At 42.7% G+C, this 10,365-nt stretch overlaps 1 long non-coding RNA gene across 2 annotated transcripts; it reads left to right on the top strand.

Annotated features, from left to right (window-relative positions):
• The first annotated feature begins 669 nt into the window (after positions 1 to 669).
• Positions 670 to 4,875, top strand: LOC148195215 (uncharacterized). 2 transcript variants are annotated; one of them, XR_015780726.1, is made up of 4 exons: positions 744 to 2,348; positions 2,491 to 2,557; positions 2,663 to 2,756; positions 4,602 to 4,875. It is a non-coding gene; the product is annotated as an uncharacterized LOC148195215 (long non-coding RNA). The 2 variants fall into 2 exon arrangements; XR_015780725.1 differs by having other exon boundaries at positions 670 to 2,348; positions 2,491 to 4,875.
• Positions 4,876 to 10,365: the final 5,490 nt, after the last annotated feature.

The raw sequence follows: 10,365 nt of genomic DNA on the forward strand, positions 1-10,365 counted from the left end.
CAATTTCACTAGACACTTTCACTTGATCTAAATACCAAAATTAGAGATTACTCAAATACAGTCCATGCATGAACCGAGAGCATGGTTTCGTAAGAAACCCTAGATGGACAACTACTAGAGAAGGGAACTTACCAGCTTAGATTCCAATTCTGTTCGGTCTAAAAGGAAGATCACAGCTGGACGAACGTTCCTACGGTTCTGAAATGAAATCGGAGGAGAAGGAAATGAATTACAGTAGAGAGAAGGTGAACTGGTTCTAGAGAGAAGGTGGAGAAAATGGAGAAATCAGTTTTGAGGAAGAAGGTGAATGCATGCAGAGAATGGGAAGGAGTGTTTTTCAGAAAATTAAATTCTCTTTCCCAAGTCAAACGGACGTTTATTCACACGCGGACACCTGTCTTCCACTACTGATTTTTAGAAGGTTCCAGCATGACACATGGCAGATGGGTGGCAGAGAGTGTGCGTGGGTTTTTAATGTTCTGAGTAATGGCAGGGGTGCGTTTTTCAATGCTTGGCAGAGTGGTTCAATCACATTAAATCTGATTTGACAGGTGTTTTGCAGAGTTAAATATCTAGGGTCTTACAAAGTGCATTTGAAAAAATAGATAAATATTTAAAATGGGAACAAAAGAGAGAAAAAAATAAAAAAGTAAAATAAAAGCATAAATAAATAAATAATGAAAATAAAGTAAAAGTAAAAGGATAAAATAAAATAAAAGTAAAATAATAAGTAAATAAAAAGGGGTGTGGAGGTGCTAAATAAGAAACAGGAGTGCCTAAACAAAAAACGAACTAGGCCAAAGCCCAAGCGGAGAGGGGGAGAGGGGTGCGAAAATGAGAATAAAGGGGCGCAGGGAAGAAATTCGTTTTTTATTTTTTTGGTAACAGAATGGGTCTGAGCCCAGACCAAGGAATGGATAGAGGGTGCGCGGGTGAGAAACGGGGGGTGCGCCAATGAGAGAAATGTTTTTTATTTTTTATTTTTTTTATTTATTTTTTTTTAAGCTGGATCAGGCCCAAGGCCCTTTTCACTTCTCAGATTTGGAAAAACCCTAGGGGTTCTCATGTCCCAACTCATTTCAGACATGCACTCCAGAGATTCAAACTTCTCCCCACGGACGAGAAACCTAGAGCCACTCAACACTCACTCTGCCTCAGCCTCCGTCCAAACGGCCACCGCGAAGAGGCCCTCTGCCTGGTCCATGATGTCACCCGTGACCCCAAACGCCGCTAGGGCTGCCGCTGGCCGCGGCCTCAGATCTTCTCTCTTGCCCCCTTTTTTGTGCGATAAAGGAGAACCTCCTTCGGTCCGAGAACCAGCCGCCGCTAGCCGCAAACCAGGACGCCATCAGTGTGCCGATCGCCGCCACAGACCCCACTGGCTGCCGCGCCAAGCTTCTCCGCCCACCGTCGAGACCATCGCCGGTCGTCGCTCCAACTCTTCCCCTCTTCCTTTTTCGCATGCGAGGAGGAATTCACCTTTCACCCTGCAACGTCGCCACCACTGTCTCCCCCGAAGTCGGCCGCCACGAGCTATGGCGTCCTCGGCGACTCCAAGCGTCACCGGAGCTACATTTGGCCACCTCTTCTCTTCCTTTCTCTTACTGCGTTAGAGGGAAACCCTCTAGCTCCTCCACCGCAGGTTTTTTTCCTGGCATGGCGTTTACAAGGAACAAACCCACTCCGATGAACGGCGGCAGCAAACACTAACAACTGTGATTTGGGGGATAAGATGATATAGGTACGAAGCAGAAAAACCGAGATACCAAGTCAACTTCAGGATCAGAGGAAAAGAAGAAATGAATTCTTGAGTGCCCTTGGGGAAAGTACTTGTGTAAGACCCTATATAATTAAACAATGATAATTCTGTGTTAAACCAGATTAGTGCACTATAATTCTGAGTTGATTTAATCCTACTTCAAATCTGCTAAATCTCTTCCTGCAATGCACTGAAATCAAGCTCCACCATTCTCTGGAAACTGCACCACGTCACACACACTCAGTGCATTAAAAACGCACCAATCTGTGCATGCACACACGCCAAGTGTCACGGGAGAGAATTCCAAGCAGGGTTTGGTGTGCAAGTGGCAGACTATGAAACGCTCTCTTGTTTGATGTGGAATCCACTCAAAATTCTGAGTTTTGAGAAAACTCTTTCACTCACACTCACACTTCGTCTTCCTCAGAAAACCAAACCTTTCATCTTCTCCAACTTCTCACTAAGAACCTTTATCTTCTCTCTACCATTACTCACTTCCTTCAACTCCAATCCGTTTTCTGAAACCATAGGAACATTCACGGGCCAGCAAGCTCCATTTTGATCCGAACCTCTTTTGATTCTGTAACTGGTAAGCTCCAAACCACAATCTAATCTTAAAATTTCTAGGAACACTGTATCAGTTGCATGCAAGGATAAAAATCTGAGTTTCTGAGAACTCTCATCTTCTCTCTAAAATTACTCATTCATCATCTCCTCAAATTCTGTTTCAGATACTGTAAACACTGTCACTGCACCGTGAACATCAACTTGATTCGAACAGAATTGAGAACTGAACTGGTAAGTTCTCATTCTGCATAATTGTCCATTGAGTTCATGCTAATCAAAATTCTGGTTGCATGAATGAGTTATAGGTTTGATCTTTATGTTATTTTGGTATTTTAGATTTAGTGAAAGTCGTGGAGTGAATTCATTTGGGTAGAGAACTGTGAGTGATCAAGATAAACCTTAAACAATTGGAATTTCACTGCAGTAACAGGTAAGGGAAGCCTATAATTTTAATTTATACTGTATGTGTTATGATCTGATGTGCATGTATTAAATGTATGATGTTCGAGCTGTGTAAATGACCACAGTTATGAAATCTGGTTTTCTGATAATGTGATTGATCTGCATGTTGGTTTGGAATGTATGAAAATTATGAGGTTGAGCTGTTAAGAATGGTTTATGATATCTGATATGAATTCTAGTTTGGATGGGTCTGTCATGAACTGATACGGCTTGGATGAATGATATTTGATGTTGGATTTGATTTGATTACATGTTGAATTGATGATGCATGAACTGAGTATGGTTATTGGATACTTGGAATGAATTAGATGTTGAAAACTGTATGATAACATGTTGGAAGTGAATTAAATCTGAAATGAAAGTATAAAGTTAGAAAAATTGAAATCTGGGAAAAATTCTACTAAGTGTGAAAAATCTGAATTTCTGATCATTCTCTGTTGCTAAAAGGACGTTCGTCACTGGACGGTCTTAGACCGTTCGGTGTTTGGTTAGCATGACTTAGATTGGAATTCATTCATTTGGAATGAATTCTGCTCAAGAACGAGCGTCCCCCAATTGGGTGAATGAGCTTTCGATCTGCTCAGTACAGCTAAGTATTTAAAACTTTATAAAGAAGTGACGTTCGGCCTTAAGTCGAGCGTCCGTCCTTATTGACGCTCGTCCTCATGATTGAGCGTTCGTTCTTATTGTTGTTCGACCTTATGTCGAACGTGCATTCTAAGAGAGCGTTCGTCCTTATATTGAACGTTCGTCCAAGTTGACGTTCGGTCTTATATCGAAACGTTCGTCCTAGATAACGCTTGGGTTTTACCAGCGTTCGTTCTGATTGTGCTCGGTCATTTACCTGGCGTTCGTTCAAAGCAGGGTTCGGTTTTATAATTGAACGCTCGTCCTTACCATTGAACTCTGAGCGAACGTAACTGGCGTTCGTCCAAATTGCTAATTAACGTTCGTTTTTCTGGCAGTGCTGTTTTCTGAAATCAAATTATATTGACTGTTTATCTAAACAATGTCTTACTGGTGTTATCCTTTGGATTCTACCTGGACTCGTTACATTCAAAATCTTTCTAAGTATCATTCATGTCTTTTAAAGATCAGTATTTTCAAATTATAAATTTTAAAGAGTATTAGGTGAGTTCCTTGGTTCTTTTCTCTTGTTCAGAAACAAGGATGCAGAGTACTGTAACATGTAAATTTCTATTTATTAAATGATGAACTTTCGTGAAATTAAGAGAGTGGAATACAGAATGGAAATATGGATTCAGTGAACTGTTTAATATGGTGAATTATATGTGGAATGAATTATTGGAAATGAATTATGATGAGCGTTCCAAGGAGGAACGTCTCTAATATGATTGATTGTTGATTTTTGTAAAGTATGACTGTGGGCATGCTAAGCTGGCTTGGTCCATCCTGATATTCCGTGATACACCTCTTCAAGTAGAAGGGGGTAGTCATGCGTGGGAATGGCAGGAGGTCCTTAGTCCATAAGTTAACATGGGCGACGTAAGAACGGACTTACCTCGAGTGGCAGCTGTTTGGTGTTACCCAGTTACTACACCACTCGGGTGCAAGGACGCCTGTAGCTACACGGTTCATACAGTCCGGACAGTCTGTCTATTATATAAGTATCTGTATGATTGTTAATTGATGAGCTTGCATGATGTATGTGTGGATTTAAATATAAATGTATGTGTTGATTGTATAAATTAAATATTATAAGCTTACCCTTGCGTTTCCATTGTGTTGTCTATTGTCCATGTATAATCCGTGTTGTCAAAATGCAATGATCATCCGTTGTGGATGTGAGCAGATGGTGGTGTATCCCTTGAGCAAGTGTTGGACGAAGAAAAGGTGGAGGATGCTAACCTTGTGGAGGTTGAAGTAAAATCGGAGCAGTAGGATTAGATTAGTAGTAGAGGTTATGTTTTCTGTACTGAGTTTTGGAAGTTCTGTATATAATTCTGCAGAATTTTGTATGCAGATCTGTTTTATGTATTTTGGTGGATTTCTGAACACTGTAAACTCTGCTGTAAGTTACTGAACAGTACTGTTTATTTATATAAGTGCTGTATTCTTTTGGCGCAGCGGTTATTTGTGTAAAGACTGTTTAATGTTGCTGTTAATTGTGATTAATTCTGAATTATAGTGATTACTATATTTTGGGATGTTACATTAGTGGTATCAGAGCAGTTTTGTTCTTTTAAGGAACACTGTAGGTATGAGTGCACTACGTTTTGCTGTGTGCTTATTATATGTTAATGAGTTATTGTTTTAACTCTCGAACTTTACTAACGCTCGTTTTTCTCTGATTCAGAGAACTAATGGCGCCTAGACTTCCTCCTCCTCCCCAACCGAATGAGTCCGATACGTCCAGCAACACTAGGTTGTTGGAAACCGTAGTTGAACGACTGCATCAACAGAATACTACACTGATGGAGCAAAACGCCACTCTGATGCAGCAAAACCAAGCTGCTATGCAAGGATTGGAGGCATCGCGTGTCAATTCTGAAAACACGCAAAGGCAATTGATGGAGATCCTGGCTGCAACTAGAGGTGCGCCTGGAGCATCTTCTTCAAACGCTGCTCAACCAAATGCTGAATGGAGTTTGGAAAGTTTCCTTCAGCATCACCCTGCCAAGTTCAGTGGCAAATGTCTTCCTGATGAGGCAGATCATTGGCTGAGGGACATTGAGAAGATTTATAATGCAAAGAGGTGTCCTGACGACAACAGATTGGCGTTTACTGAGTACTTGTTGACTGGTGAGGCCAACCACTGGTGGACGAGTGTGAGGGCTATCCTGGCCGACACTCATGCTCCTATCACCTGGGAGGTTTTTAGAAACAAATTTTATGAAGAATATTTCCCAGACAGCGTTCGCTATGCCAAGGAAGTAGAATTTCTTCAGCTGGTGCAAGGGGGAAAATCTGTATCCGAGTACACAAATTCTTTCAAACAGTTGTTGAGGTTTAATACGATGGCCACTAGTGAAGAGTGGCAGTGTAGGAAATTTGAGAATGGATTAAGAAGCGACCTGAAGGTGTTGATATCAAGTTTATGCATTCGGTCATTTCCTGCAATGGTGGAAAGAGCCAAAGTATTGGAGAAGAATATGGCAGAAGTGGAACGACAAAAGAAGCAGACACAGGTGACTAGAGGGTCGATTGTATCCAGGGGTACTGCCAACACGAGAAGTACTCCTTACGCTCGCCCAGGTCAGTCAAATGCAAGTGGATCACGAGCATTAATCACTGCCGGACAACCAGGAAACGTCACTTGTTTCCAGTGTGGAGGGCCACACTATCGTTCATCTTGCCCTCAACTCACGGGAGGAAAATTCTGCACGAAATGTAGAAGAAGTGGGCACTTGGAGAATGAGTGCAACATGGGTGGACGAGCTGTGTTGAGGCCACCGAATGCTGGCAGAAATCAGGCTAGAGGAGGACGAGCCCAAGCAGCTGGACGTGTTTATGCAATCACTGGTGCAGAAGCAGCGAGCTCAGGTACGCTCGTTACTGGCACATGCTTGCTGTATGGAATAAATTGTTGTGTGTTGTTTGACTCGGGGGCGACACACTCCTTCATATCGAAGGCGTGCGTTGATAAGTTGGGAATAGCTGTGAGTGAGATGAATTTTGATTTGGTGGTGTCAACACCAGCTGCGGGTGAAGTTAGGACATCTACCATGTGTGTTAGATGCCCTATTGAGGTAGAAGGACGTAGGTACAAGGTGAATCTTATCTGTTTGCCACTCAAAGATTTAGAAATAATTTTGGGAATGGATTGGCTCAATACCAATCGCATTCTCATAGACTGTGGCAAGAAGGAGTTGATTTTTCCAGAAGAAGAAGAGGAATGCCTTGGTGTGACTCTCGGTCAGTTAAAGGAAGATATTATGGAGGGCGCGGCTTGTTTTCTCATCATGACACATGAGGACCAAGAGCTGGGAGGTTTGAAGCAGGAACGAACGTCTGTTGTGGAGGAGTTTCTGGATATTTTTCCAGATGAAATACCAGGGTTGCCTCCTGTTAGAGAAGTCGAATTCACCATAGACTTGGTGACCACGGCAGCCCCTATATCAGTCCAACCATACCGTATGGCGCCTGCAGAATTGGTTGAACTTAAGAAACAGATTGAAGAACTCATGGAGAAACAATTTATCAGACCAAGTGTGTCACCTTGGGGAGCACCTGTACTGTTAGTGAAGAAAAAGGATGGCAGCTCTCGGTTATGCATTGACTATCGTCAGTTAAACAAGCTGACCATCAAGAACAAATACCCGTTGCCTAGGATTGATGACTTGTTGGATCAACTGCATGGGGCAACGGTATTTTCTAAGATTGATCTGCGTTCAGGATATCACCAAATCAGGGTGAAGGAGGATGACATCCAGAAAACAGCCTTCAGGTCTCGTTATGGACACTACGAGTATGTAGTGATGCCATTTGGAGTAACAAACGCTCCTGCTGTGTTCATGGATTATATGAACCGTATATTCAGACCTTACTTGGACAAGTTTGTGGTTGTCTTCATAGATGACATCCTCATCTACTCTAAGACACAAGCCGAGCATGAAGAACACTTGAGGGCAGTGCTGAGTGTGTTGAGGGAGAAGGAGTTGTATGCCAAACTGTCCAAGTGTGAATTCTGGATGAAGGAGGTGCAGTTTTTGGGACATGTGGTCTCGGCTGGAGGTATTTCAGTGGATCCAGCTAAGGTGCGTGCAGTGTTGGAATGGAAAAGTCCTCGTTCAATCACGGAAGTGAGGAGTTTTGTTGGTCTTGCGGGCTACTATAGGCGTTTCATTGAAGGGTTTTCCAAGATAGTAGCACCGTTGACGCAGCTTACGAGGAAAGATCACCCTTTTGCTTGGACGGATTTGTGTGAAGAACGCTTCCAAGAGCTGAAGAATAAGTTGACAAGCGCTCCAGTTTTAGTGATTCCGGACACTGCCAAACCGTTTGAAGTTTACTGTGATGCATCTCACCAAGGTTTGGGGTGCGTTCTCATGCAAGAGAAGAAGGCAGTGGCGTATGCTTCTCGGCAATTGAAGATACATGAGAAGAATTATCCAACGCATGATTTGGAGCTGGCAGCAGTTGTGTTTGCATTGAAGATTTGGAGGCATTATCTATACGGATCCACTTTCCAAGTCTTCAGTGATCACAAGAGCCTCAAATATTTATTTGACCAGAAGGAGTTGAACATGAGGCAGAGGCGTTGGCTGGAATTCCTAAAAGATTATGATTTTGAGTTGCTTTATCATCCTGGTAAAGCAAACGTAGTGGCAGACGCATTAAGCAGGAAGGCAGTGCATGTCTCGTTAATGATGGTGAAGGAGCTGCACTTAGTGGAGAGTTTCAGAGATCTAAGGTTGCAGTATGAGTTAGAACCGAACAGCATCAAGTGCTGCAACCTTAGGATATCAAGCAATGTGTTTGATCGTATATGGACGAAGCAACGTGAAGATGAAGACTTGGTGAAAATCTTTGATGCACTTGGTACAGACAAGGCTAAAGAATTTAATGCTGGAACGGATGGTATGTTACGTTACCTTGGTAGAACGTGCATTCCCAATGATGGAGAGCTGAAGCGGATTATACTGGAGGAAGCACATCATAGCCGTCTTAGCATACATCCCGGTATGACTAAGATGTACCAAGATCTTAGGCGTTCGTTCTGGTGGCCTGGAATGAAGAGTGATGTTGCACGATTTGTAGCATCTTGCTTGACTTGCCAACGTGCCAAGGCTGAACACCAACGTCCAGGAGGTCTGCTTCAACCACTGGAAATTCCTGAATGGAAGTGGGACAGCATTTCCATGGATTTTGTGACCCATCTACCACGGACAGTTAGGAACCATGACTCAATTTGGGTGATTGTGGATAGGTTGACAAAGAGCGCACACTTCTTGGCAGTGAATCTGAAGATGTCCATGACCAATTTGGCCAAGTTGTATATTAATGAGATTGTTCGTCTACATGGAGTGCCTTCAAGCATAGTTTCTGACCGAGACACGAGATTCACATCTCGTTTTTGGCAATCATTACAAGCCGAGTTGGGGAGCAAGCTGCAGATGAGTTCAGCATATCATCCTCAAACGGATGGCCAATCTGAACGTACAATCCAGACGCTAGAAGACCTACTGAGGACGTGCGTCCTAGATCACTTAGGCGCATGGGATGAGGTGCTGCCTCTTGTGGAATTCACATATAACAACAGCTTTCAAGCTAGCATTGGGATGGCGCCGTTTGAAGCTCTCTATGGGAGGAAGTGCAGAACGCCACTTTGCTGGTTTCAGGATGGAGAGAACGTGCTAACTGGACCTGAGCTCATCCAGCAAACTACTGATAAAGTGAAGTTGATCCAGGAGAGACTGAAAACGTCCTTGAGCAGACAGAAATCCTATGCGGATAGGAGAAGGAGACCACTGGAGTTCGCTGCAGGTGATCATGTGTTTTTGAGACTGAATCCAATCACTGGAGTGGGAAGAGTATTACGTCCAAAGAAGTTGTCTCCCAAGTTCATAGGGCCGTATCAAATATTGAAGAAGATTGGACCAGTAGCCTATGAACTTGCGTTGCCTCCTCAATTATCAAATCTACATCCAGTTTTCCATGTGTCTCAGCTTAGGAAATACATATCTAATCCTTCTCATATCTTGGAGCTGGAAAACATCCAACTGCGTCAAGACAGAACATTGGAGCTGCAACCAGTCCGCATTGAAGATGAACGCACCAAACTGCATAAAGGAAAAGACCTTCGTCTAGTGAAGGTGGTGTGGGATGCTAAGACTGGAGATTCAACGTGGGAAGTAGAGAGTGCAATGAAGGAATTATATCCACACTTATTTGCTTGTAATTTATAAATTTTCGAGGACGAAAATTTTTGTAGTTAGGGAGAATGTAAGACCCTATATAATTAAACAATGATAATTCTGTGTTAAACCAGATTAGTGCACTATAATTCTGAGTTGATTTAATCCTACTTCAAATCTGCTAAATCTCTTCCTGCAATGCACTGAAATCAAGCTCCACCATTCTCTGGAAACTGCACCACGTCACACACACTCAGTGCATTAAAAACGCACCAATCTGTGCATGCACACACGCCAAGTGTCACGGGAGAGAATTCCAAGCAGGGTTTGGTGTGCAAGTGGCAGACTATGAAACGCTCTCTTGTTTGATGTGGAATCCACTCAAAATTCTGAGTTTTGAGAAAACTCTTTCACTCACACTCACACTTCGTCTTCCTCAGAAAACCAAACCTTTCATCTTCTCCAACTTCTCACTAAGAACCTTTATCTTCTCTCTACCATTACTCACTTCCTTCAACTCCAATCCGTTTTCTGAAACCATAGGAACATTCACGGGCCAGCAAGCTCCATTTTGATCCGAACCTCTTTTGATTCTGTAACTGGTAAGCTCCAAACCACAATCTAATCTTAAAATTTCTAGGAACACTGTATCAGTTGCATGCAAGGATAAAAATCTGAGTTTCTGAGAACTCTCATCTTCTCTCTAAAATTACTCATTCATCATCTCCTCAAATTCTGTTTCAGATACTGTAAACACTG

Source organism: Vigna umbellata, chromosome 7 (assembly GCF_029865625.1).
Source record: "Vigna umbellata cultivar VRB3 chromosome 7, Vumbellata_1.0, whole genome shotgun sequence".
Lineage (NCBI taxonomy): Eukaryota > Viridiplantae > Streptophyta > Magnoliopsida > Fabales > Fabaceae > Vigna > Vigna umbellata.